General features: G+C 45.3%; 1 protein-coding gene and 1 long non-coding RNA gene across 3 annotated transcripts in view; one reads left to right on the top strand and one right to left on the bottom strand.

Moving 5' to 3' along the window:
• PPM1A (protein phosphatase, Mg2+/Mn2+ dependent 1A) overlaps nucleotides 1–23,500 on the bottom strand; it is a 376,177-nt gene extending 352,677 nt beyond the window's left edge. For both annotated transcript variants that reach the window (XM_085626169.1, XM_085626170.1), the window contains exon 1: nucleotides 23,239–23,500. The gene's annotated coding sequence lies outside the window, so the exon portion shown is untranslated. The remainder of the gene's footprint in view (nucleotides 1–23,238) is intronic.
• Nucleotides 23,501–23,573: 73 nt separating this feature from the next.
• LOC146798843 (uncharacterized) overlaps nucleotides 23,574–24,406 on the top strand; it is a 51,810-nt gene continuing 50,977 nt past the window's right edge. The window contains exon 1 of the long non-coding RNA XR_014968774.1: nucleotides 23,574–23,710. This is a non-coding gene — a long non-coding RNA (uncharacterized LOC146798843). The remainder of the gene's footprint in view (nucleotides 23,711–24,406) is intronic.

The following is a 24,406-nucleotide window of genomic DNA, read 5'->3' as shown; positions in this document are numbered from 1 at the left end:
TTATGTTTTTTTATCCAGTTGACCACTTGATTAAATGTTGCACCTTGGCGAGAGGATGTGGTGTTACTTCCAGAGCTGCAGACTTAGCAACTGGGGAACCAGGTTGGAGTTTCTGCTTCAGCTCAACGTTCTGTGATTCTGGTCAAATCACTTGATCTCCCCATGTCTACAACCAAAATGAATTTGATCTTGTGTGATGTAACCAATGCTCATGTAAAGCACTCCAATACCTGACAAGTCTGCACTATATAAAACTGCAAATACACAAAAAATAAGTGTTTTGCACACTTCTGTCATTGGGCTACATCTGGGTGATATTTGTGCTGCATTTGGGCTCTTTTGTCTCTGGTGGCCATCTTGGGAGATTTATTTGTTATGAAGTTTCCTAATTTACTGCAGTCTCCTCAGTAGGAAATACTTTCAGTTTTTTATTTGATTCCATCAAGAAGGAATTCAGATGTGTCACACATTTGCCATAAATTCTGAATGTTAGCACTCTAGTTGCTTATTAGATCACTGTAGTAAAGCTACTGCTCACCAGGGAAGTCTGCTGCTGGTATTGAAAATGCATGTTTCAGTCTGCATGTCAGAATTTTTTAATGAAATAGAAGAGGATTTGAGAAGTCACTCAAAATGTGCCCTAATTTTTCTTTCTGCAGCACTAATCATACTTTCTATGGCAAAATGAACCCCCTCATTTTGTTCCTTTTTAAATTAAATGTTTTAAGAATTACCACTTTATTCCAACCAAGATGGCTTCAGGTGTGCCATACGTTTGTCATAAGTAGGACTGTTAGCACTCTAGTTGTTCTTTAGAACACTCTGGGAAGCTGCAGTAGAACACAAAGGAATCAACTGACAGTCTCTGCCCTTGTTGGATGTACATGTTTTACTGAGAATGTCAGACTTCATTCTCACATGACTGAGAACGATAATGTGAATTTACAGAAAATATGCTCCCAGTTAGCTTATAGATCACCTTCCAAACCTCTGTGGGAAAAGCATGCGAAAATAGTTCTCTCAAACATGATTCATGATATCATAGCAAAAGGCTTTTTCACATGGTAAAATCACCTTAGAACACACCACAATTCCTAAAATGAGTATGGTACCATCAACAAATGATTTATAATGTAACTAAAGTCTTAAAACCTTCTATTAACTACAATGCTTTTTAATGAGGTGCTATCATGTATATTGGTCCCAAGATGGCTGCCAACACCTCTTGGATGAAGTGCTGACAGCCAATCAGATCTCACGATGAGGTGTGTGGTTAGGCTCAGCCCAGATATACATGTGATTTTACTTTTGATTTTCTCAGGAACTACTGAACGGATTTACACCATTTAAGCAAAAGGCACATGCCTGAGCTGAGGACTACCTCTTTGCCAAATTTCAAGTAATTCTGTTCAGCCGTTCGGGCTGTACCTTCGACTAAAGGTCCTATGGGAAAATGCATGGGGAAAACGCGTTTTGGGACCCCCCTTTTTTCTCAGCCCCAGCTTGACGAACCACCCCAAGACTTTCAGGGTACGAGCTGAGCGCCCCATTAGTTTTGAGAATTTCACGAAGATAAGTCAACCGGCGACAAAGTTATTGAAAATAGAATTTTCAGATTTCCTATGGGAACTCGGTCCTAACTATAACTATCTACTGGCGACCGCCAGTAGATAATATATATGTACAATGTATTTCACACACACAAAAAAAATTAAATAAAAAATGTTAAAACTGTAGAAAATGTTGGTTTCTGACAAACGTTTGCATGTTCCTGAAAGCTAGGAAGATGGTGATTTTAGCACCACAAAGGCTTTGTTGTTACCATTTGCAGGAGAAAAACCAGACGACTTCTTCTGCAGTACTTTTTACCCATTTTTCCCCAAAACGTAGTTGTATTTTGGCTAATTTCTCGGTCCCCTCCAGGAAAATCCACAAACCCTGGGTACCTTTGGAACCCTCAGGATGTTGGAACAAAAGGACGCAAATTTGGCGTGAATACCTTATGTGGACAAAACGTTACGGGGACCTAGGTGCGAACTACCCCAAATAGCCAAAAAAAGGCTGAGCACGGGGGGGGGCAAGCAGTGAAGAGGTTAAAGACTTCTTCATTTCAGCTTTAAACACACCCAAGGATTTAAAATGTAAAACAAAAGCACATCAAGCAAACCCTTGTCCGAGTCCATATTCCCAGGAAAAAAAAGTTTTGGAATGAGGTTTTAGCTGTGGATGAAAGGTTGAACTTTCCCCATCATAAAAGGGTGGGTTCCACTTAGACTCAAGTGCTTACTTTTCTTCCATCTCACTATGGCCTCCGAAGTATTGCTCGTCTCTATATGGATGTAAAGGTTCAGGACCAGACAGTTCCTAAATTAAACCCAGTTAGCAGAACAAGAACATGGTCTATGTTTAACCGAATTCACCTAAAAATCACAGGCATCAAGTGACTGTGAAAGTAGTAGACTTGTTACAGTCCAAGAAAGCAGGAAAATTATGAAGTGTATAAGATATGCTGGGCTAGTGAACAATCTCATATTAGAAGCCGCTAAAGAGAGGGTGAATGAAGAGAAGAGGTTATCCTTGAAGTAAACATCATTTTGGCCAAAACTAGGCAGCCCTCACTGTTTAAATCTCATTTAGAGCTTGTCCCATATCATTTGGAATTTGGTAAATATTCTGCTTGGCTACTTGTCATATCAATCCTCTTGTTGCAGCTCATCCCTAAAGGTACAAGTAGTTATTGGAGGGTGATGGATCTTTTTCAAGGTAAACTTGGTATATTTCCCCACTTGCATCCTATTCTCCCCAGTTCTACCTAATATAATGGGACTTTCCATGACCTGGTTGCATTGCAAAGATTTACATAATGCCTTTCCAGTTATTCTAGAAGTGGCTGCAGGGAGCCCTTTATAACAAGGATTTATGGTTGTTAATAAATCTGCCTCATATTTCAATAAAACAATTTCCAACAAATGAATGCATGGATGATCATCTGCCCATGTAGAATGGGCATAAAATTAAGTTCACTCAACTAAATGTACTGGAAAATACTTAAATTGTGTCAATATTGATACACTTAACATTTGGTGTGTTTGAAAGGTTTTCCTCTTCAGACTTACAGCCCATCAGACAGGTCAAATGGACCTTACTCCTCATCCAATTAGGTTTACGGGATTTTAAAGTTATTGACAAAGAAGATGGATAACATTTTGCTTTATACCTGGAGTATGGTTTAAACTCCCTATGCAAACTAGTGTTTTCAAATTACCCATGTAAAATCCCCAGAGGCATACTCCTACACATTAAAACCTAGATTATTTGTCCAAACTGAGTTCTAATTTAGGTCTCCTTTGTTTTAGACTTTGTATATGGAAGGATGTATTGGGAGTGTGCTTAAACTCTTGAGAAGATTATACCATGTTTAAGGGTACCAGCAACGTATGAATAGGTTATTCCAAGGGGAGTAGAATTCTCTCAGAAGTGACTCAATGAATCCATGAACTTAAATAGCAAGTTTAAACTAAATTGTGATTCCTCAAGAACAGCCGGATAAAAAGTACTTTTGAACGAATATAAGCAGGTGATGGTAAAATACCAAAGGTTAATAAGAGGTAAAAAAATAAAATAAACCTGATCCTTAGGTCGAATGTAATTTTGTTAGGAGATTCACGAAAAAGCTGGCAAAGAGGAGTCAATTCTCAATTGATCGCCTGGAGTTTTTAGAGTATTCAGTCCTTTAAGCATCTTTAATAGTATATTTGTCTAAATGCCCTTCTACAAGTTGGGAACTCCCCAAATGTCGAATTTCTAACGACTGACTTGTTCATTTCAAATAAATTATTCAGTCTACAAAACAGAGTAGGGATGCAGAACCCAATAATTTCACTGCAATGGTCCCAAGTCCCACAGCCTACTGGTGTGCGATTCAATGTGCTCAACTTCATGGGTAACAGGCATTTTCCTGACACGTATGGGTGTACTCTCAAGCTGATTTTTAAAAGTGAAATAGAAGTGATTTTACAAAATATTGCTTCATTTCCTAACATTTTGATCACAAACATCTACTCCAATGATCATTTTACATGCCTGAATGCATAGTCTGCAGAGAAAAAGGTCCCTCGTGACCAAGTTGGTTTTTATGACTATCACGCAGTAATGGACTACTGCTTACCCTCTGTGGGATCGCTTGGAAGCGAGCAGTGTCCACACTACGCTAATGCTATTGCAGAGTTATCTTATGGGCATCCTTTGATCCAATCCACAATTAAGAATAAGATAACAGCCTGAAATAATTCTCTCAGTCTCTTAACTTCTTTGTGGCCTTTTCTTACTAATAACTTGCTGCAAGCGGAGGTGAAGGCTTCTTCATTAGTCTTAGCACTTCCTATTGTTAGCAAAGGATGAAAACAGTGCTGCTTTCTTTTACTTGTCTTGTTAGGCTTGTACTCTACCGACTTACCACGAAATCTGGCAGTAAATTATTCTTTCACCTACAAAGAGTGATTTGCCTGCTTTTTATATGAAGATTTACTTTAAATGACTATACCACAGAAGGATTTCAACATCAATTTGGAGATCCTTCAAGAGTATTGTCCTAGTAATGTACTTGGTGATTAAAGGGGGGGGGGGTGGGGAGAGGAGGGGGGGAAAGACAAAAAAACAACTTCAATGATAACGGGACATTTTCTGCTGACTGGCAATTAAGTAGTACAGGTAAACTCTTATAAGTACCTAGAGTAACTTTTTCAAGCTCTCTGGGCTGGACCAAGCACCTGAGCATTTATGCTACAAGTGGTTTAGCCTAATGTGATCAACTTGATGAAATCGCAATGGGTAAGCTGAAGAAACCTTTTCAGGGCAAAGTAGTGCCTCATGCCCTTTATGAGGCAGAGTTACCCACACTTTGATAGAAAGAGTGAGCTAAACCAGATTCATTAAAAGCAAGTGTTGGAAACATCTGCTTCATCTTCCAGCTAATCCCATGCTTCAGGGGTGGAACTGGGTTTAAATCTCTTGATCAGTTTTAGCTCAAGTACGGATTATCAAGAGCAAAACAGACAATTGTGCTGACAATTGCTTTCTAATGGCATGGATAGGCGAGTCAGACTGGGTCTTATCGGAGGTGACAAACAGGTAAACAAAAACAAGCATTGGCATAGCCAATAGGTCTCGCTTTTGGGACCTTATAAGTGTTTAGCCATGCAACAGTTGCATAACTAAATAATTTTAAGGTCCCAATAGCGAGACCTATTGGCTATGCCAATGCTTGTTTCTGTTTATTTCTGCTCTGTAGTAAAGTAAAGTCGGGTGCCGAGATTGCTTCAAAAGTAAAGAATTGCCTATTTCTTTACTTTTGGTTTAACTTTGTTTTATTAAATTTGACGTCACAGCAAGTACATTGCAAATCACAGCTGTTACTCTGCTGATACAGTGCGGACGCACCCCAGAACCCCCCCCCCCCCACCCTCCACCACCGCTAGCCATAGCAATAAACCAATAAAGTCCCGAATGTCCATGGGTGCAAGCGGGGGTCGAGGTTCTACTGCCCAAACCCCCATCCACCCCCAACCATCAACCACAACAGCAAACCCCCCCCCCTTCCCTCAGAGCACCCCCCACCCAACCGGTGTGCCATCTCCTGCCTCTTAAGGGCTTCCCCTGAGAGCACCGCCCTCTAACGATGGCCAGGGTATCTGTAAGGCGCAAAAGACGAAGATATTTGGGACAAGTGACTTCATTAAATTCCATTGATAGGAGTGATAGGATAGGTTGCCAGACCGTTTGAAAGGATGCAGTGGACTGTGTAAGGGCTGCTTGTATACTTTCCATACCCACCGTATACCATAATCTATGCAACTTGCCCGTGTGGGTTGGTCGAGTTCGTGTTCCCCAGAGTGAAATAATGTGCTGTACAGCCGCGCCCATGGCCAGGCCCATCTGACGCCCCCGGAGCGACTTCAAAGGGAAAGTGAGTGCGTTGGGAAGCCCTAGAAGCGTATAGACCGGGAAACGGGGAATTTCGGTTTCAAGATGTTTGTCAATGTCATTATGAACTGATGTCCAATAACCCGTCATCTCGCTACATTCCCGTAATAAATGGGTCAAAGTGCCCTCCTCCCCACATCCCCTCCAGTATGCGGAACTGCGGCTAGGGTTGCCCTTATGTAACCTAACCGGAGTTAAATACCAGTATGTAACCACCTTCACTGCGGTTTCTTTGCTGGCAGTGTTCCTGGCTGTGTGGTGAGCCCTATAATATATTGCCTGCCAATCTTTTAAGGAGAGGCTTATCCCCAGCTCCCGTTCCCGCCGCTGTTGACCTGCTGAGGGGGTAAAGTAAACATCGGGCAGATCATCTTGTACAAGTCAGTGATCAGCTTCCGGTCCGAATCTCTAGTAAGAAGCTATTTTTCAAAAGCGGTCAGTTTTCTACCAACTAAAGGGCGAATTGCAGGCTGAGTCAACCAATGTCGAGTATGAAAATATTGATATCGGAGTGGAGCCGTGATACCTTGACAGATCACTAAACTGAATGTAGCCTTCAAGGTCAAACAGATGACCTGCTGATCGGCATGGGGATGACCGCCACTGCTGAAAAGCCCCTCTCTCTAATGCCGGGGTAAACTCAGGGTTGTCGAACAAAGGTGTAAGTGGTGAAGGAAAAGTGGTGAGCCCCCTCCGAACCGCGAGTGTGTCCCACACTCGCATTACTGTATGGGTGATGGGGCACTTCTGGAGGTAGGCCGACCTATCGGGGCGCTTTAGGAAGGGTAACTTCCAAAGCGATGTTTACGCCATCGCCCTGTCTTGAAATAACCATCTCTTCTCCGACTCCAGTCGGCTCCACTCCACCAGGTATCGCAATTGCGCTGCCTTATAGTAGTACATTAGGTTCGGAATTCCCAGGCCTCCCTCATCCGGAGATCGGTAGGAGAGGTCTCTGCGCAGACGCGGCCGTTTCCCTACCCATATGAAGTGTTGCACTGCGTCTTGTAACTTTTGTATGGTGCCCCGGGGCGGACGCACCGGGATGGTCTGAAAAATATATAGAAGTTTGGGTAATATAGACATCTTCACTGCAGCGACACGCCCAAGCAAGGAGAGGGGTTGCTTCTGCTAACGCCTGAGGTCACCCTGGGAAGTGATATTCATGTAGTTCAGTCTGACTGTCTACTCGTTGGAGGGGGAAAGAATGATCTCCAAGTACGGGACGGAATCCTGAAGCTGCAAACCCCCAAAATCTGAAGCCGCCTCGCGGACTGCGTGCATGTTACTGCCCAAGGGGAGGAGCATGGACTTTGCTCTGTTCATCTTAAACCCAGATACCCTCCCAAAAGTCTCCAGCTCCCTCAAGAAGGCAGGTACAGACTTTTCCGGATCTTCTAGCGTAGCCAGGATATTATCTGCGTATAAACTAAGGGTATGCTGTTCCCCCCCCGAAGGTGACGCCGGTAATGTCAGGGTTGTCTCGGATCCGCTGTGCCAAGGGTTCGACATAGAGCGCAAAGAGGAGGGGTGAAAGCGGACACCCTTGTCGAGTGCCCCTCCTGATGTCAAAGGGCTTAGAGCCGATACCATTGACAAGGATCGTCGCTCTAGGTGTGTCATAGCAGCTAGCAACCCATGCCCGGAAGCGATTCCAGATTCCGAAGTGGGCCAGTGTTTTATCTAAAAAGCCCCTGTCCACCCTGTCAAACGCATTCTCGGCGTCTATAGACAGAAGCATGGCATCCAACCCCTTAAAGTGAGCTTTGTCTATTAGGTGTAGCAGGCGTTTAGTATTGTCGCTGCATTGTCTGCCGGGGATGAAGCCAGATTGGTCTGGCACGATAATACCAAGTAGTCGTGGGCCAAGTCTGAAAGCCAGCACCCCCGTGAATATTTTAAGGTCCAGGTTAAGTAGGGAAATGGGCCTATAAGGGGCGCCTTGGGTTACATCTTTACCCGGTTTGGGTAATACAATGACGTCAGCTTCCAACATATCAGAAGGGATCGAACCCGGCCCCTGGGAGGAGTTGAAAAGTCGCGTCAGAAGAGGTGCGAGCACCAGACAAAAAGGTTTTATAGAACCCGGCGGAGAAGCCATCCGGCCCTAGCGACTTCAAGGGCTTGAGGCGAGAAATCGCCCCCACCACCTCCTCTATTCTAATGGGCGCATCCAACGCGGCGGCCCGGCTGTGTTAAGAGCCGTCGTTGCCGCCCCTTTCAGGTACGCCTCCCTGTCTGTGTCAAGGGACCGATCAGCGCTGTACAGCGAGGCATAGAAGTCTCTAAAGGCTTTGGCAATTTGGTCCTCACTGACCAATTTCTCTCCTTGGGCGCTATTGAGAGTTGTGATCTTCGACCGCTGTACCCGAGCTCGCAGCGCGCTGGCAAGGAGGCGTCCTGTTTTATCGCCCCCCACATAGTATGCATGACGCAGCCGCAAGGTGGCATATTCTGCTCGATCAAGATCGAGGCCAGCGAGTTGCGCCCTGGCCGTCTTCAATTGCCTCCACACCCTGGGAGCCCCGGTACGACTGTGCACCCGTTCGAGTTCAATCACCTGAGCTGTCAAGGATTCTCACTTCTCCCTGCGTTCTTTGGCTTCAGCCGCCGAAATGGCTATCAGTTCCCCCCTTATAACCGCTTTCAGCGCCCCCCAGACTGCCGTCAAGGGTGTGTCCGGCGTATCATTAAGTACCAGGTAATCTGTGATGCGTTTGTGCAGCTGTTGGGCCACCCCATTCCGCTGTAGGAGGGTCTCCTGCAGATGTCATCTACCCCCTGCCATCTTAGTCTGGGGGACAGCAAGCGACACCACCCCTGCTTCATGGTCCGATACAGCGGCAGGGATAATATCAATGTCCCTTACGAGCGGTTGGACCTCCAAGGATCCTATGAAGTGGTCTAGCCTTGCATAAGTATGGTGCACATGTGAATAGAACATGTAATGGGTGCTGTGAGGGTGCACCTCACTCCACAAATCTACCAGTCCCCTTCAGGCCATCCACTCTTTCCCCTCTGGGGAAGAGCGCTCCAGTTGAACCGAAACGGTGGCCTGATCTATCGGACTCCCCATCCATGACTAAATTGACGTTGCCTCCCACCAGTGTGTATCGGTTTTGGGAACTTAAAAGTTCGGACAAAGCATCTTTGAGAAAGGGTTCTTGACCAGAGTTGGGGGCGTATAGAGACCCTACTGTCAGGGACAGACCGCCCACTCGTATGATGTAAGCGATTAGCCTACCTTTGAGTTCCGCCACTTTATCTCCCACCTGGCCACGGAAATGCCTGGCAAATAAGATAGCGACCCCAGCTTTCTTATTAGTGGTAGAGGAGCAAAGCTGGTGAGGAAACGCCCGAGAGCACATCGGATGCCGGTCTTTGGCCAAGAGGTGTGTTTCTTGCAAGAGACAAATCGAGGCGCCGGAATTCTCTACATATGATAAAATGGCGCGCCGTTTAACAGGATTATTGAGCCCTCTCACATTGAGGGTAATAACTTACAATGTTGCCTCTGTCATATGCCCGCCCATGGATTGAGAATGTCGTCTAAGGGGGACCTGCCCCTATGGTGCCTCTCCCCGGAACCTCCCTTCCATGTGGCACACTGGTCCCCACCCTCCCCCATCGTTCCCAGCCCCCCTCTTCCCCACTCCCACCTCCCCCACCCAACACCCCGCACCAAACTTTGAACCAAGACTACTTCTCCCCCCACCCTAGCCCCAACAGAACATTCCCCACAGAATTCCACAGTCCAAACCCGCCTCCTAACTACGCAGGCTGGTGATGAAGTTACCAAACTGAGCATGATACTCCAGCGACTCCGGCCCCTCGCCCCCTCTCCCCCCCAGCCAGCGAATAGACCATGTGTATATGTCCCAAATGTACAGAAAACTATTCAGTAGGGGAGGTATCTCTAAGCCCCGCATGAAGGGCCGCAGCCCGTTCTTGCGACATAGTCGTGTGGCCCGGCTTCAGTGCTGCTATGGGGTGGCGTCTGCGACCCACTTGGTGCCAACCGTCTCCCTTGGATTGTTGCAAATGCGTGGGGGGAGGCCTCCGCTTCTTTGTGTTCAAGACCCAACAGAGTGCATGCCTCCTGAAAGGACTTCAAGTGGTGCAACGCCCAATTCCATTTGAAAATCAGGCGGAAGGGATGACCCCAGGCGTAGGGTATCCCTTTGTCTCTCAGGAACGAGGTGAGTTCCCTGACCGCCTTCCGCTTTTGCAATGTAATGACGGACAGATCCTGGAAAAGCGCCACCGAGTGTCCTTGGTATTGAAGAGGTTGTTTCTTGCGCGCCTCCCGTAGGATCCACTCTTTCAGGGGAAAGTCCGGTAGGATGGCCAATATGTCTCGGGGGGGGGGGGGTGGAAATGGAGCAGGCGCGCGCCGCGGCAGACCCACTCTGTGCGCTCGATCGATTCGGACGGCAAAGTCGGAACCCTCACTGAGGATCTTGCAGAAGAGGCCCTGCAGATATTGGGTGATATCAGTCCCCTCTGCAGCCGATGGAACATCCCGGACCCGTATGCTGTTGCGGCGCGACCTATTCTCAAGGTCCTCCGCGTGCGCTTGGAGGTCCACCTGTTGGTCCCTGAGGCGAAGAACTTCTTGTTGGAGGAGTTCTAGTTCCTCACTTCTGGCGTGATCCTGATCCTCCACAGTGGCCACCCGCTCCCCCAAACCATCCACCTCTCGGCGTATCTCGCTTACCTCCCCCACCACCTCCTGCTTGAGCGAGTGGAAGTCTTCTCGGAGGGAGTTAAAGAAGGTCTCCAGAAACGCACAGGTGATCGGCACCTCCCCGTCTCCATGGTCTGAGTCGTGCTGCGAAGGGGTGGGGGAAGGGGGCCCTCTGACACCTTTGTTAGGGCCCTTGAGAAACATGTCCGTTAACGTGCGTTCCCCTCTCTTTCGCGTGAATGCCATGACCGAGCCCCCCCAAGGGTCGCCGATAATTGCGCCAAAAAACTTGTACCCCAGGCCGTAGTCGGGCAACGTTGCAGCTTGCCCCTCTCCTGGGGCTGCGTAGAATCTATAGTCCCACACCGATGCACTTCCTTAGGGGAGAAGGTCCGGAGATCACCAACAACCTCCCAATATCCAAAGCCCCTAGGCAGTCACAGGAGGGAGGTCCCGATCACCCCACCGGCGACCTATGACATGTACTGCATAGGGCCCCACACCTGCAACAGGGGCAACAGAAGCTCTGATGCGCTAATAAAAAAGTTCAAGGCCTGTTTAGCCCCTTATCACAGGTCACAGGGCTCTCAGAAGGAGACAGACTGGAGCTCCGGTCAGGCGGCGGTGGAGTTGGCGAACGGGCGGGAGGAGGCCCCTCCACCACCCCTCCCGTTAGTACCCCAGTACCTAGGGGCGCATCCACGTGGTCCCCCGCCGCTGGCACACTGCTCCCCCGGGCCTCACCCACAGCTGGGCAGTCGTACACTGCCGGCTGCCAGCCCCGTCCTCCCGCTGCAAGCTACGTAGGAGCGCCCACCAGTACAGTCCTCCGCCGCGCTCCCACCACCTGCAGCAGGCCGGCGCTCGGTACTCACACTGCAATGCCTTCACTCCTGGCACGTCGAGGCAGCGCTACAACACCACGCTCCCGGTCCGGCACTGTTGTCACCCGCGCAGTGGGAGGGAGCGACATCCGCCCCCACTCCCGTAGGCCACGCAGCCGCAGCCTGTGTTTGGAAGCGGCGCGGGGAGCCCTGGGCAGCCTCCGATCCGCAGGCGCTCTCAGCTAGGGGCCCGACTCTTCACCGCCTCCACACCGCCGCCAAAATGCCCTCTGGTCCTCAAGAGGGCAGCGAAATATCATTGTGGGCGCCGATGGCTGCGCCGGGTGAGGGGCAGGAGGATCCCCGTTAATGGCCGGTCCGGGTGGGCGCCATTTCGTGAAGCCGGACCTGACTGAAAGCGACTGTCTGACAGGCAGATGGGGCCGCCAGCACCCCCGACCAAAGCCTCGTCACTCGCCGCTGCTCTGGGGGCAATTTTGTGCCAGCTTGGGGACTTTAATGCACAAAACAGCCGAAGGAAGGGGTAAGGAGTGAGGAGCCTCGGTAATCCACATCTGCTTAGGCCACCATCTTGGCCACGCCCCCCATTTCTTTACTTTTGAAGCAATCTCAGCACCCGACTTTAGCCTAAGATGTTTAAGCTAAAGCACGGGTGCCACCATTACTACATAGAACTAATAAACAGAAAATAAAAAAGAATTGGCTCACAGAGAACATCAAAGCAGCCGTGAAAGGGATCGCGATCAAGCGCGGCTCGCGCACCCATGCACTGTAGCTCTAGGCTGGCCATGGTAGCACTTTTTTGAGCCCTCAAAAAGAGTCTCGCCAGACCAACGCATGCGCTGGGTCAGGCGAGACCTAAAAAGGAGCTGGTAAAATACCCAAAGCAACTTTTAGTGGTGTAGACTATTTGCAATCATTCCTCTCATAACCTTGTGTGTTTCTGACATTCATCCATTAGTGGCCACGGGCGTGACCCGAAGTGAGATCCATGCTCACGTGTGCCACTGAAACCAATCTGCACCCGACTGAAGAGACTCAACTAGGCCAAAACAGGTGCTGGATTGCTTCTGTTCTGGTTCCGAGAGACCCTTCTTGCAGGGCCATGGGTAATTTGCATGGGGGGGGGGGGGGGGGGGGGGGGGGGAGTCTAATCTGAAATGGCATAGCGGGCAAAAAAACAGCTGGGCTGGAACGCCACGCTGAGTGTGGTTGGCAGTCCTTAGGATATTTGTAAGCATTCCTCCCATCACCTTTTGCGTGTGTGATTGACAGTGCAGAAGTACCTGATAAAACCTGCGCATCAAAGAGGAGTTTTCCTTGGGAGCCGACCAGCCCGATAGGGCTTCTCCTGCCCCAAGGACCTCCGTGCGAGGTGGCCTGGCAGCCAATAGAGCAAATAAACATTAAAAGCTTAGAGGACTTGTAGCAGGCCAGCAGCTCAAACAATCACACCTTTTCTGGAAATTCACCCACTGGGAATGGCACAGGCACTCCTATTTGGAAACTGCACTGGCATTGTTGGTGAAGTATAGGAGAAAAAAAAAAAAGTTGTGGCTGCTACACAGAGTGGAAAATTAGATAATACATTTGTTCACGAGCCACAAATGGGTGGTGAAGTCTTGTGTAACTCACCAACCAGAAGGCACCGCTGCGTGAGAATGCTCTAAGCTTATTTCACATGTAGAAGGGCGGTGTTGAAAAGGCACTGGAATAAAGGGTCCTGGTGGATATTGAACTGTCAGTGGATACTCCGTGCTTCTGGTAAGGCTGGCATACCAGAAGGTAGGACACTGGATTGGATTGAGCAGGCTCCTTATAAGCAGACGTAAGGAAAGGAGTCGGGCCTTCTGAGCCTTGGCCAGTGGGTAAAGTTCCTATGGCCCTTCGTGCCACAAGCATAAAGCCTGGATCCGGACTACATCTCCAATAACACTGGGTGAAGCGAGCAAAGATGTTCTGTCCGGGATACAGCTTTACGAAAAGTAGCAATGTCCGGATACCTGAACGCCTTACACAGCTCTGCTATCTATTGGATAGTGAGGGGTACATTGCAGTTGCCTTTTTATATCAGGATACGTCCAGGGAGGGAGTAGGAAGGTTTATGGGTGCTCAGAGTTGGGGTGAATATCTCCTTATATCTGGCCCCCTCCTGGGCCGCTCACCTAGCTTACTGACATGACAGGCACATGTATTCACAGCAACAAAACAATCATGCTAAATATGAAAAACAAAATTGACATGTTATAAATTGACAGTTGCCTTCCCCGTGCAGACTTCATGAAAGTCTGGACAGAGCAGGCACTGTGAAAAAGAAGGTAACACATTTTAGCTGATGTTTAAAGGGCGAAAGAAGCGGTCTCCCTTCTGTTGACTAATCTAAATACATTGCTGTCCTTTTGGGTGATGCTGAGGGCTAATCATGGTAAATCAACATCCAGATAATTGTGGCACCCGTAAGTCCTGGGCGTTGAGCTGCTTGTTGAGAACTCGATCACCAAGCATCAAAACAAAAGGCCTGCAAGCTCTTTTGTCAATTAAGTGCATAGGACAGTGTACCTGCCCAATAAGCTGCAGCAGCACATCCTAGAATAACAAAGGGAAATTGCTACTCCAGCTACCTAAAGAAACTCATTAAAGGGGGAGACTTCAACTTAGTCATGTAGGAGACCGTGGACAGATTATCCTCCTCTGTCCCCTAAAGTGAGGGGGAGGTCTAACGTAATAAGAAGTGTTTGATGATGCGAAGAGCCTAGTAGACATTTGGAAAAAAGGAACATATGGATGAGAAACCATTACCCCTTTATTCTAATGTCCTCGATTCCTTTTCTAAATTTGGTCATTTCTTAACACCGCAGAACACCATGCATATATTTAAAATCACAAAAACTTCCTGGCACATCACATTTTACATTTCTCTTAACTGCCAACAATGATGGAGACCAAACGTCAGAAGGGGACAGAGGGGTTGGCATTTTGATGCACGAGAGTTGAAAGATGAGAAAGTAAAGATTGGCTTATTGGAAGCAATAGACAACTACTAACAGAACAATGCTGGCACACTAGACTATGAGGTAACAATCTGAAAGACTTGTAAAGTGGGATTGAGAGACGAGCAATCTTGAGTGTCTCTGGGAATAGGAAGGCAGCTGTGCAGAAAGATATAGAAATTGGAAGAATCTCTAGTACGACTAGAGAACGTTTAACTAATAGATTTGGGGGTACTGGACATGCTAAAGTTATAATAGAAATGAATGTAGAACTACAGTAGAAAAATGGGCGGAATGCATCAATTCAGCTCCCAAAGAAAGCTATTCTCAGCTGAAAATAATGAAGATAAACCAACTGCACAGGTTAGTCGGAGAGATGCAGAACACGGTTGTGTGTGGACGGGATGTGAATCAAGTTGTAGGTTGGTGAATACTGAAACTGCAGAGACGTTTGCTATTATTTCTCGGTCTATACATTTCGAATCGCCGGACAGTATGATGACCTGACAGAGTTTGTAATGGAATTGGTAGAGTCCATCTCAGACCCTAAGAGCACTGTCAATTTTGATTCAGAACTGGCTAAAATTAGAGTGGATGGCATGCTTTGTCAAGCCTTCCAGATAAACTGGCATAAAACCAGTGTGTATGCCTGCAGTCACTGCATCTCTTTACTAGGATCACGAAACCTTAAGTGTTGGATCTCACAGGACCAACTTGTCTGAGTCTCTGATGTACAGACGCATGCTGTGAACATAAACACTTATCCCAAGATGACTTATTCCTTTACAAATTTAAATTCCAGTATAGGCTCATTACATTTTGGAAGTATTTGTTAAATATTACGGTTAAGTGAACAAATCTGTCATTTCCCTAAATGATGAACTCCAACAAATGGAGACTGTCCTGTCCGACTTACACTTCAAGTATTTAGGAATGTATGGTGCTAGGATTAGATATGCTATGATCGAATCTTTATGGAGAGTCCTTGTACAATTAAAGAGAGACATAGCATATTGAGATCCTAAGGATTTGAGTTGATGTGTGTTGGGCCATTCTGGAATAGATGTGTGAATTGAGGTGTAAAGGGGAACGTTAGGAAAGAGGTCCCGAAAAGGAAATTGGCTGTTGTAGTTTGGCTTGGAGACTTGGTCTCATTTCATGCAAATGATCCAGCTTCAGTTTAATGTCAAGGATTTCATGTTAGGAAGCGGATAAGAGATTTGTGTTCTGGTCAGTGGTAAATGGCTGTAATGAAGAATGCGATGTTTAACACCCCTCATGTGAGTAATACCCAAGGATGGTTGAGCCTTCTGTGGAGTCTATCCAGCTGTTTTGTCATTTTTTACGGTACCCATTCTGACACGATGGAATTTCTCACTAAGGTTTCGAGGATGGCCCCAGGTGTCAGTGTTTGTGATATTTAAGGGTAGTTTGGGTAGGCTGGGCGGGACGGGGGGGGGGGGGGAGAGATCTTCGAAGGGATGTCAGATGCATCCAGATTTGATATGAAGCTGTCTGTTTTAAGTTTGATGGCCATAATAACAGCACTGAAAAAAGAATGCAGGTTATTGGTCTGGCGAAACAATTCGGCATGAGAAGGTCACAATGTGCAGCAGTGGGGTATCACTTAGTACAGTGATAAAATACAGTAGTAATAAAACACACTGATTGTCAAAGATGTGCATTAGAAAGACCCTGCTTTTGGTTGGCAGCACAGTGGGGTACCATTTTCCACTAGTGCATGAATGTAGACAACATTTAATGAGAACAAAATGTGCAAACTCATTTTTAAGTACAAAAATCAATTGCTAAGCAAGCAGGGTTGTGATATCACATTTTAAGAGCAATATCAAAAGTAAAGTGCAAAATGAGAATGTTTACTGAAATAATAGTGTAGTACGAGAGGACTATAAAACTGTATCAGTTATTAGTGGAATGGTTTACTGGGGTCAACTGGTATACCATGTCCGAAAAACTGATCTACCAGGCTTTGGGATGTCCTCGGAAACACTAGGATTTTGGGCCGCTGGTGGTTGTACAATGGGGTGGCAGACAAATGACGATTCAGCTGCGGGCACCAATGTGGATTTTTTTGTTTGCATCGCTAACTGTTATGTACTGAACTTAGAACAGACTGTACTGAATGTAGTACCAAAAACAATAGAATTGGTTTATCAAAAAAAATGGATTGTGATAAGTTATTTTGTAATTGTATTCACATGCAGACTCACTTGATCAACTTACAACATCTAGTTAGTAAGCCAACACAGAAGTCCCTAAGAAGGCTGCTAGTAACATACTTAAAGGAAAACATGTCGAATACCTGGATGTGGAGATGAACTGGGCAGACCCACTTGGAGCAAATAGTGGAGTCACAATAGTTAATGGAATACATGGTCATAAGATCGCTGAATTAATGCAACATCATAGATTGTTTTTAATGTAATCATCATGATCATCAATTTGACTGTAACATCAGTTCCACAAGCACCAGGCTTCGATGAACAACCAAAGCTTCTGCAGCAGATAGCTTGCCAAATCCGAAGCTACACACAGAAGACATCTCTGTCTGCAAGCAGTTTGACTGGCAGAAGAATGTACCGACAAGTGAAGCCTGTGAAAAACTTTACATATATACACTACTATATGAAGTTCAATTCATACTACATTTATGGCTTGTGGATTGGGAATTTAAGACTCATTGCATATGTCACAGCTGCTCCTCAATATCCATCAGTGACAATAAATACAACACATCACTCACAGGCACATGCATATAAGTTAATGTCTTGGCACACAGAGTCGCATGAAAAAGTACGCTTATACAGGCCTTGAAAAATCTATTTGCCATCTCCCTATGTCCAGTTAAATTTTATCAGGTCGAGCTATTTTTAGGACCTACTGGTCCCTTTTGGCAGTGTACTTGGGCTGGCGAGGAACAGGTGTTCTGTTCGTTCAGAAAGTGAGTGAGCAATGAGACCTTTAAATCTTGTTTTCATCTCAACACATTTGCTATCAGTTCATGGACAGAGGTCAAATGTCAGTTTGCCTTTTTACTAATAGCTGCTCACCTTATCATGGAAAATGATGTTTACTTTTCTTTCTCTTAATACAGTTAGAGGGTTTTGTATAGTACGCTGTCTGACAATCATGAAACAAAAAGGCTGTAGGATGTCAGTTTTTTCTAACATAACAGTTACATTGCTTATAAATAAATAGTAAAAATATTTCAAAATCAGTATTTACGAAAGCACTTTTAAAAAAAATATAAAAAATTTCGAACTATGATGCAAGCAAAGATTTAACTGCGGGCAAAACAAATCAGAACACTTTACTTCGTGATGTGCAAATGAACAGTATTTGCAGAAACTCAATTTCCAAATATTGTTTGTACACTATAAAGTTTTATCAGGTAAACCGGATGTCACTTAGAAATGCTGAGGATATGTCATTGGAAAACGTGCTGACTGCAAAGGACTGTGTGCTACTACTTCCTGCTTTATTTACATATTTATTAAAATTGAAAGATTTTAAACATGATTTGAGAAACATTCTTGCCACCGCTCTGATGACAATGCTGTTAATAAATTAAGAGGCAAGTCAGGGGCCATGTGTATCCTATATAAGGCTAGATTTGTATTATATATGGAGCAAAAGTATAGTCTACTAAATCAAACAAAAGTTTTTTTGTACAGCAGACATGCTGAACTAACATGCTTGAAGGTGCTAAAATATGTGATAATGACGAAAATGGTGGCTCAGTGAATTAAAATATTTGCCTGCAATCACATAATTTGAAACCAGTTTATTAGGGGTCAAGAGAACTACAGTTAGGTCGAGTAGATTATTTAAGCCAATAGACCTGCAGGTCTGGTAAACGTTTTATGATTTTTTTGAGCCATCAGAAAGGCGTGTTGTGCTGCCTACACACTTCCCACCTGAACAAAACTAATTGAGCTACGCTATAAATACTCTATTGCAAAATCTGGATGCAATTTCTACCACAGGTACTAACTAAGCCATAATTGTTTTGAAAATGCGTCTACTGGATTGAGTCAGAACGTTTGGAAAGATTTCCAAAAATGTCCAGTGATGGCCGTTTTCTAGAATTAGTAGAACGCTTCCAAAAATACATTAAACAACATACTGAATTTCCAACGTTCTCTCACTCTTGTTGCATTCTACAAAAAGTAAAAGTTGAATTAAGGGCCAGATGCATCAAAGGGTATTGCCCATTCTGTGTCTATGGGAAAATGTGATCATGCAAATGGCCCTAAGAAACTATAGAACGGTTGTGTTTTATTTTCCTATTAATGCTACTAAAACATAGACCTCAAATATATAGATGGCGTTTTTTTTTTGTCCACAGTTACTTTGGGTGCCAACACAAATAATTTTAATGGCTTTGCATCTTTTGTAACTCTTCCCAGCCAATCAAGGGTTTTATTTGTAAACCAAAATAATTGTTTTGCCTAACCATTTGTGCCATAGTGTGTATTTGTATAGTGTAAACTATGACAAGAGCTATCCAGAGTGCTTGTTTTCTATTGGAAAAAAATGTTACATTACAATTTAACATCGAGCACAGAAATAGGTGTAGAGCAGTGCTAAATAGGAATCAAATAAGTTTCTTAAAATATTACTTTTGACGTTCTGCTAAAAAAAAAAAAAAAAAAAATTAAGATAGAGGTGAGGCTTATATTCTTCGGGAGAGTATATACACACCACATTGTGAATAAGGCAAAACAATGCATTTGTTGTTTTGACTTTTCCCACTTTCAATATTTCCAATAGGGTGCATGTTTTGTGGTTTGTATGGTGCATGTCTCTTAAGATCAGGACGTTATGCATGGAAGACGACTGCTACAATTTATTGGCTTTGTAGCCCCAGCAGCGTCCCTCTTCTGCACAGACATGGCATACATTTAGCAATAAGATCTGATTATTACCTCATATGAAATTTGAATATGACTTAAGAGTTGATATTTGCTATAAAGGCTCTAAATATACTAAGAATAAAAAGATTTAAAATACCTGAGTTATACTAATTCTTCACGTGACAAAGATCACAACTAGGCATGTGTGCTTAATAGCGTCATGAAATGGGATTATTTCCTTTGTCACTAGTTTGCACAAATGCATCAAAATCTGAGACACTACCCAGTGAAAAGCAAGTTAAATACTTTTAATCAAGCCTTAGACCTTTGCATCGGGCAGCTGGAATCCACTAAACGATTTACTGATCGCTGCACAGCCAAGGCACTTACACGCCATATTCAATACAAAACCTACATGCACAATTGACTTCAATCTTGTGGAATTTGTGCCATGGTGCAACAAATTTAAATGAACGTCAAATTTCATAAATAATGCATCTCTGATGAAGGCTGTTTATAATCTTTCTTGGCATTGCTACACAAGCAGCAAAAGAAAACGTGCTGAAAAATCATGACAACAAAACACACAGATCTGGCGAGCGAACTGGACAGACCATAGAGACTATGAGATGAGCTCTTTACAGTGCAGGGGTACGTCCCACTATGTCCCAACTTAAGAAGGATGCTCGTTCCTCCCAAAGCTCATTAAGAAGCCACCCCTCTTCCAGTTTTCCTCGGTCAACTATTATTACGAGTTGTAATTGCATGTATACGTTATTTTCTACCTCTGACAAAGTGTTGAAGCTCTTAGTGGCGAGTAGCAAAAGGAACAAAACTTAGTGGTAGTTGGGTAGGACAATAGTTGTTTGGTTATAATTTCTGAGAGCAAAAGAATAAGCATTCACTGCCATTTTTGTGAACAGAAGTAATTAGAAGGGTGTAGAGCGAAGTCATTAATGGGAAAACGGAGGGATGTGCTCATGTTAATTTGATGAGGAGACAGAATGACAGGAGCTTGAAATATAGCTGTGGGAGAACTGTGGAGATCTGGAGGTAGTGGAAGGAGTGAGACAGGACAAGAATGCCCTTCAAAATATGAATCGTGGGGAATAGGCTGATTGGTAGTTTCCAAACAATTTGGCAAGTCGAGATTACTGGACAAGCTAGAACTCACAAGGCTTGAGGTGTGGGATATTCACATTGTCCTTTCCCCTGCCACAGCCTCAGAATCAAGACATGCTAGTTCTGCTTTAATCACAGCAAGGGTGGCCTTTCTCTCTTTCTTGTGAGAAAAATGCCAAGAAGTGGCCAGAGGAAGCTGAAGAGGTCTCTGTGATTGTCTCAAAGCTGCAGCAAGTCGCAGCAACAAAAGTATGCTGCATTCTCTCAGCAACCATCTCCAACTCTGTTACAGTACACTATAGTAGGTGGTGAGAGATAGTAAATCAAATGTTAAGGAAGGCTGAAGGAGAAGTGAATAGGCAATTGTGCTCTTTAAGGAAGAACTTTATTGCTGGATTTGTTTGTTGGTTTAAGTTGAACTAAGTCTAAATCACAAGTAACAAACACAACTGTTAGAATTGTAAGTCCTCAGTGTCCTTATTGTGGGATTTACCCTTTCACTGAGCATCTTGCTAAGCGCTTATGTCCTAAACAGTACCCAGGAATTACAAAAAAAATGTAAGGAATAGCCTCACACACCACCCAGAGTGTCAATTATTTATTGGACATCCACATTCGCCAGATAAGTCTAGTGATGGGTGAGCTCTCTGACGTCACTGAGACAGCTTCTATACAGGTGTGAGGAAAAGGAGCCATCAGAAGAAATGTAAATCTCAACAGCCTTACCTAGGAATTGCTATCCTTAATTATTAGAGCAGTGGGATCATTAAAAAATAAATGGAATGCATGCAAGAAAGTTTTGCACCAGCATCTGCTAGGTAAACATGTTTCAGTCCTCTATTTAACCCAAAAACGGGGTGTCTGGCTTTCGTCAGGACCATGATCCCTATTATTTCTATGCCGAGTCCCATGCCCTTCTCTACAAGCCAACACCCATTCTATATTAACAACCAATAGAAACAGTCTAAAAGTAAACAATTATTTCACTTCTTTTTTCATTTAACATGGATGTAAGGTCCTAAGATATAAAGGAATAAGAGGAAGCGAAGTTTGCAAAAGCATATGAATTCATAGTTGGCACACCCTAACACGATGCATCGATCCTTCAATATAGCATTCCACAAGTATTTTTGGGGTCAATTCACTGCAAAATGCTCTCTGCAATTCACAACTTCTATTAAAGAGAAACCATGGATTTAATACACAAACTCAAAGCTACGTTGTATTGTCTCCAAATCTTACTCAATTCACATGAAAGGCCGACAACCTCATTTGGAGAAGTTAACTGTCACTGCTGACAATGCCTATCCCAGCACTTGCCTGTACTGAGTACAAGGGACATTCTGGTGCCAATGCAGGACAAAAACAAAGAGAAATAGATGTAAGTTCAAAGGCCTTTAAAAGAAAACAAAATCTCAGAATGCTAGCACAGCGATAAATGTCATTTAATCAGTTCAGGTGCTAGTCGAAACTATCTAATAACCTGTCTATATGGCCAGCACATTGCCTCAATAAAAACTGAGATTCAAAGCTGGGCATAAGGTTCTATTAATCTTGAAAACTGGATGACGACTAACAATACTTGGAAAAAGGCTTCACCACCAAATTACGTTTGTGCCAAATACCTTACAACTATTAAAGGAAAATTAGCTCAGTGAGAGATAAATATTGGTTTGAGTTTGAAAGAAAACCACTCCATCAAAAACTTACATGAGGAAGAAGCCATGCCCAGGCTCAAAGTCAAACATGCAAGACGTTAATAACAACCAACCGAAGGGTCTCCAAACACAGTACAAAAGAAACACGAGTGTTAATCAAAAACGAAACTGTTTTAACTGTCTCAAAAAAGGATTATTGAAAACACTGTTTTGAAAACGTAGAAATTAGTCAAAGTACAGCAAAGAACGAACAGATTGATGCCCCTTGAGGACCGAGCTAGAAGGTGGCGTGCTGCGCGCTGTCAGTGTCCCCCCTCCCCCGCCTGGCAGGGACACTGGGTTACGTCATGCAGCCTAAGCACGGTTGATGCTCATGTCGGTGACATGCATGGCTCTGGAGTACGTAGGGGAAATGGGTGCGCTGTCAAAACCGGCCTGTCTATAGGGATACTGATGGGCCCAATGCATAACATACAGGTGCAGATCCAGCAGTACGAGTGACCCCAGGCATGATCACACCAGCTCCATAATTGTATACCCACCCACAGAGTTTAGGTAAACAAACACTGGCGTACACCCGCCCCCTCCTTACAACAGCGGGGCTCTGTAAACAAACACGGGGTACAGTGCCCACATGCTCCCTATGTGCCTCCACGCGGGGCCTCGTTTACATTACATCAAAACAGGGTCAATTATTAGGGGTGGACCTGGCGATGGTGCACACCATGTACACCCCAGGTATCTCTTCAGAACAACTGAGGTACAAACCCGCTCACCCCAACCTCCCGGGGGTCGTAGACTTGTCAGGCGCCCCTAGCTCTGCCTCATTACGTAATGGCCCTTTATTTACATGGTGCACGCAGAAAGAAAAACTCAATGGAGGGGGCGGAGTACAATGCAACTGGGTTACATCATCAGCACCGGAGGGTGTCAGGACCGCTTGCGCCCCTTCTCCTTTAAAGGTGGGAGCAACGATTCCTCCTGCGAACGGTGCATCGTGCAGCCGCCCAATTTGGCCGCCGCAGCAGCCTCCACCCCAGGCCGCAATGCGTAGCTTTCAGCGGCACCATTGCTTACCCGAGGATCCTGGCGGTGCGGGCGGGCTCGGGTGGGGTGCGGGCCCGGGGGCGGCCTCACTGCATCAGGCGGAGGCGGCGCGGCTCCAGATGCGGCGAGAGCTCATCACGGTCACCCACGCCTGCAGCCCGAGGTGGAAGAGAGGCGACGTGCGGAGCCGGCGGGGGTGGGTGAAGGGAATATACCGGCGGGCAGAGCCGGACCCGTTGGGCTCGCGCTGCTCGGCTCCTTCCTCCTCCTCTTCCTCGTCTAATCCTTCTCCTCCCCCTCCTCCAATCCGCTCCAACCCGGCAACGGACCGTGCGCCGAACGCGAGACGTGCACAGTGCCCGGATGTACGTAGGAAGAGGGGAGGCGGCGCAGCTCATTCACCCTGTGTCAGGAGAGGCGAGCCCTCGCAGGCCTGCACTTCATTCACCCCGAGGGCCTCGCAGGCAGGGCAGCCAGTGTCAGACATTTCAAGCCCTCACAGGTAGGGGAGCTCGTTTACGCTGAGTGCATTCAGGAAGGCGCGTATTGTGTGGAGCGTGAAAGAACATGGAGGCTCAATTTCGGACATTTTGCCACCAAAATATTGACTTTTTCGAAAGTCAATAACAAAAAAGGCTGTTTTTGCTGCCTGAAAATTTGTCGTACTGCCGAAAAAAAAGCCCACTACTCTTCGCTGAGCGAAAACACCACAAAGAGACAACGGTGGAAAATTCCGCCCAAACGCTTCCTGGGTCACTAAGCATTGATATCAGGCGTGTTGTTATTTTGTGGAGAGGTCACAGAGTTGCTTGTAGAGGTGAGTCTCCATCTTCTTTTGAATTGAAGGAAGATTGGAGCATTCTGATGTCATTGGGAAGTTATTCAATTTAAAAGTATGTTTTTATCTTTAGTGCACACTTCTAATGCAGATTGACAGTATCCTGGCGCCTGGGGTGGTTCGTTTCTGATATTCGTCAAATATTTTCCTTACGGGTCAAGTCCTAAAAAAGATATCCTTGGACTAATTATATCCAATTCACAAATGGCTCAGGAAGTGACGTCACACTTAGCAATGTTATATCCTATAATAATTCTCAATTGGCCAATGTGCTAGTTTACAGAAACAGCAAATTAACATCACAAAGAAATTGGAAAGGGGCATTTTCTTTATTACCTTTTTTATATTCATGTATTTTAT

Source organism: Triturus cristatus, chromosome 9 (genome assembly GCF_964204655.1).
Source record: "Triturus cristatus chromosome 9, aTriCri1.1, whole genome shotgun sequence".
Lineage (NCBI taxonomy): Eukaryota > Metazoa > Chordata > Amphibia > Caudata > Salamandridae > Triturus > Triturus cristatus.
The sequence above is the reverse complement of the archived record's forward strand: the minus strand, read 5'-3'. Positions and strand labels throughout refer to the sequence as shown.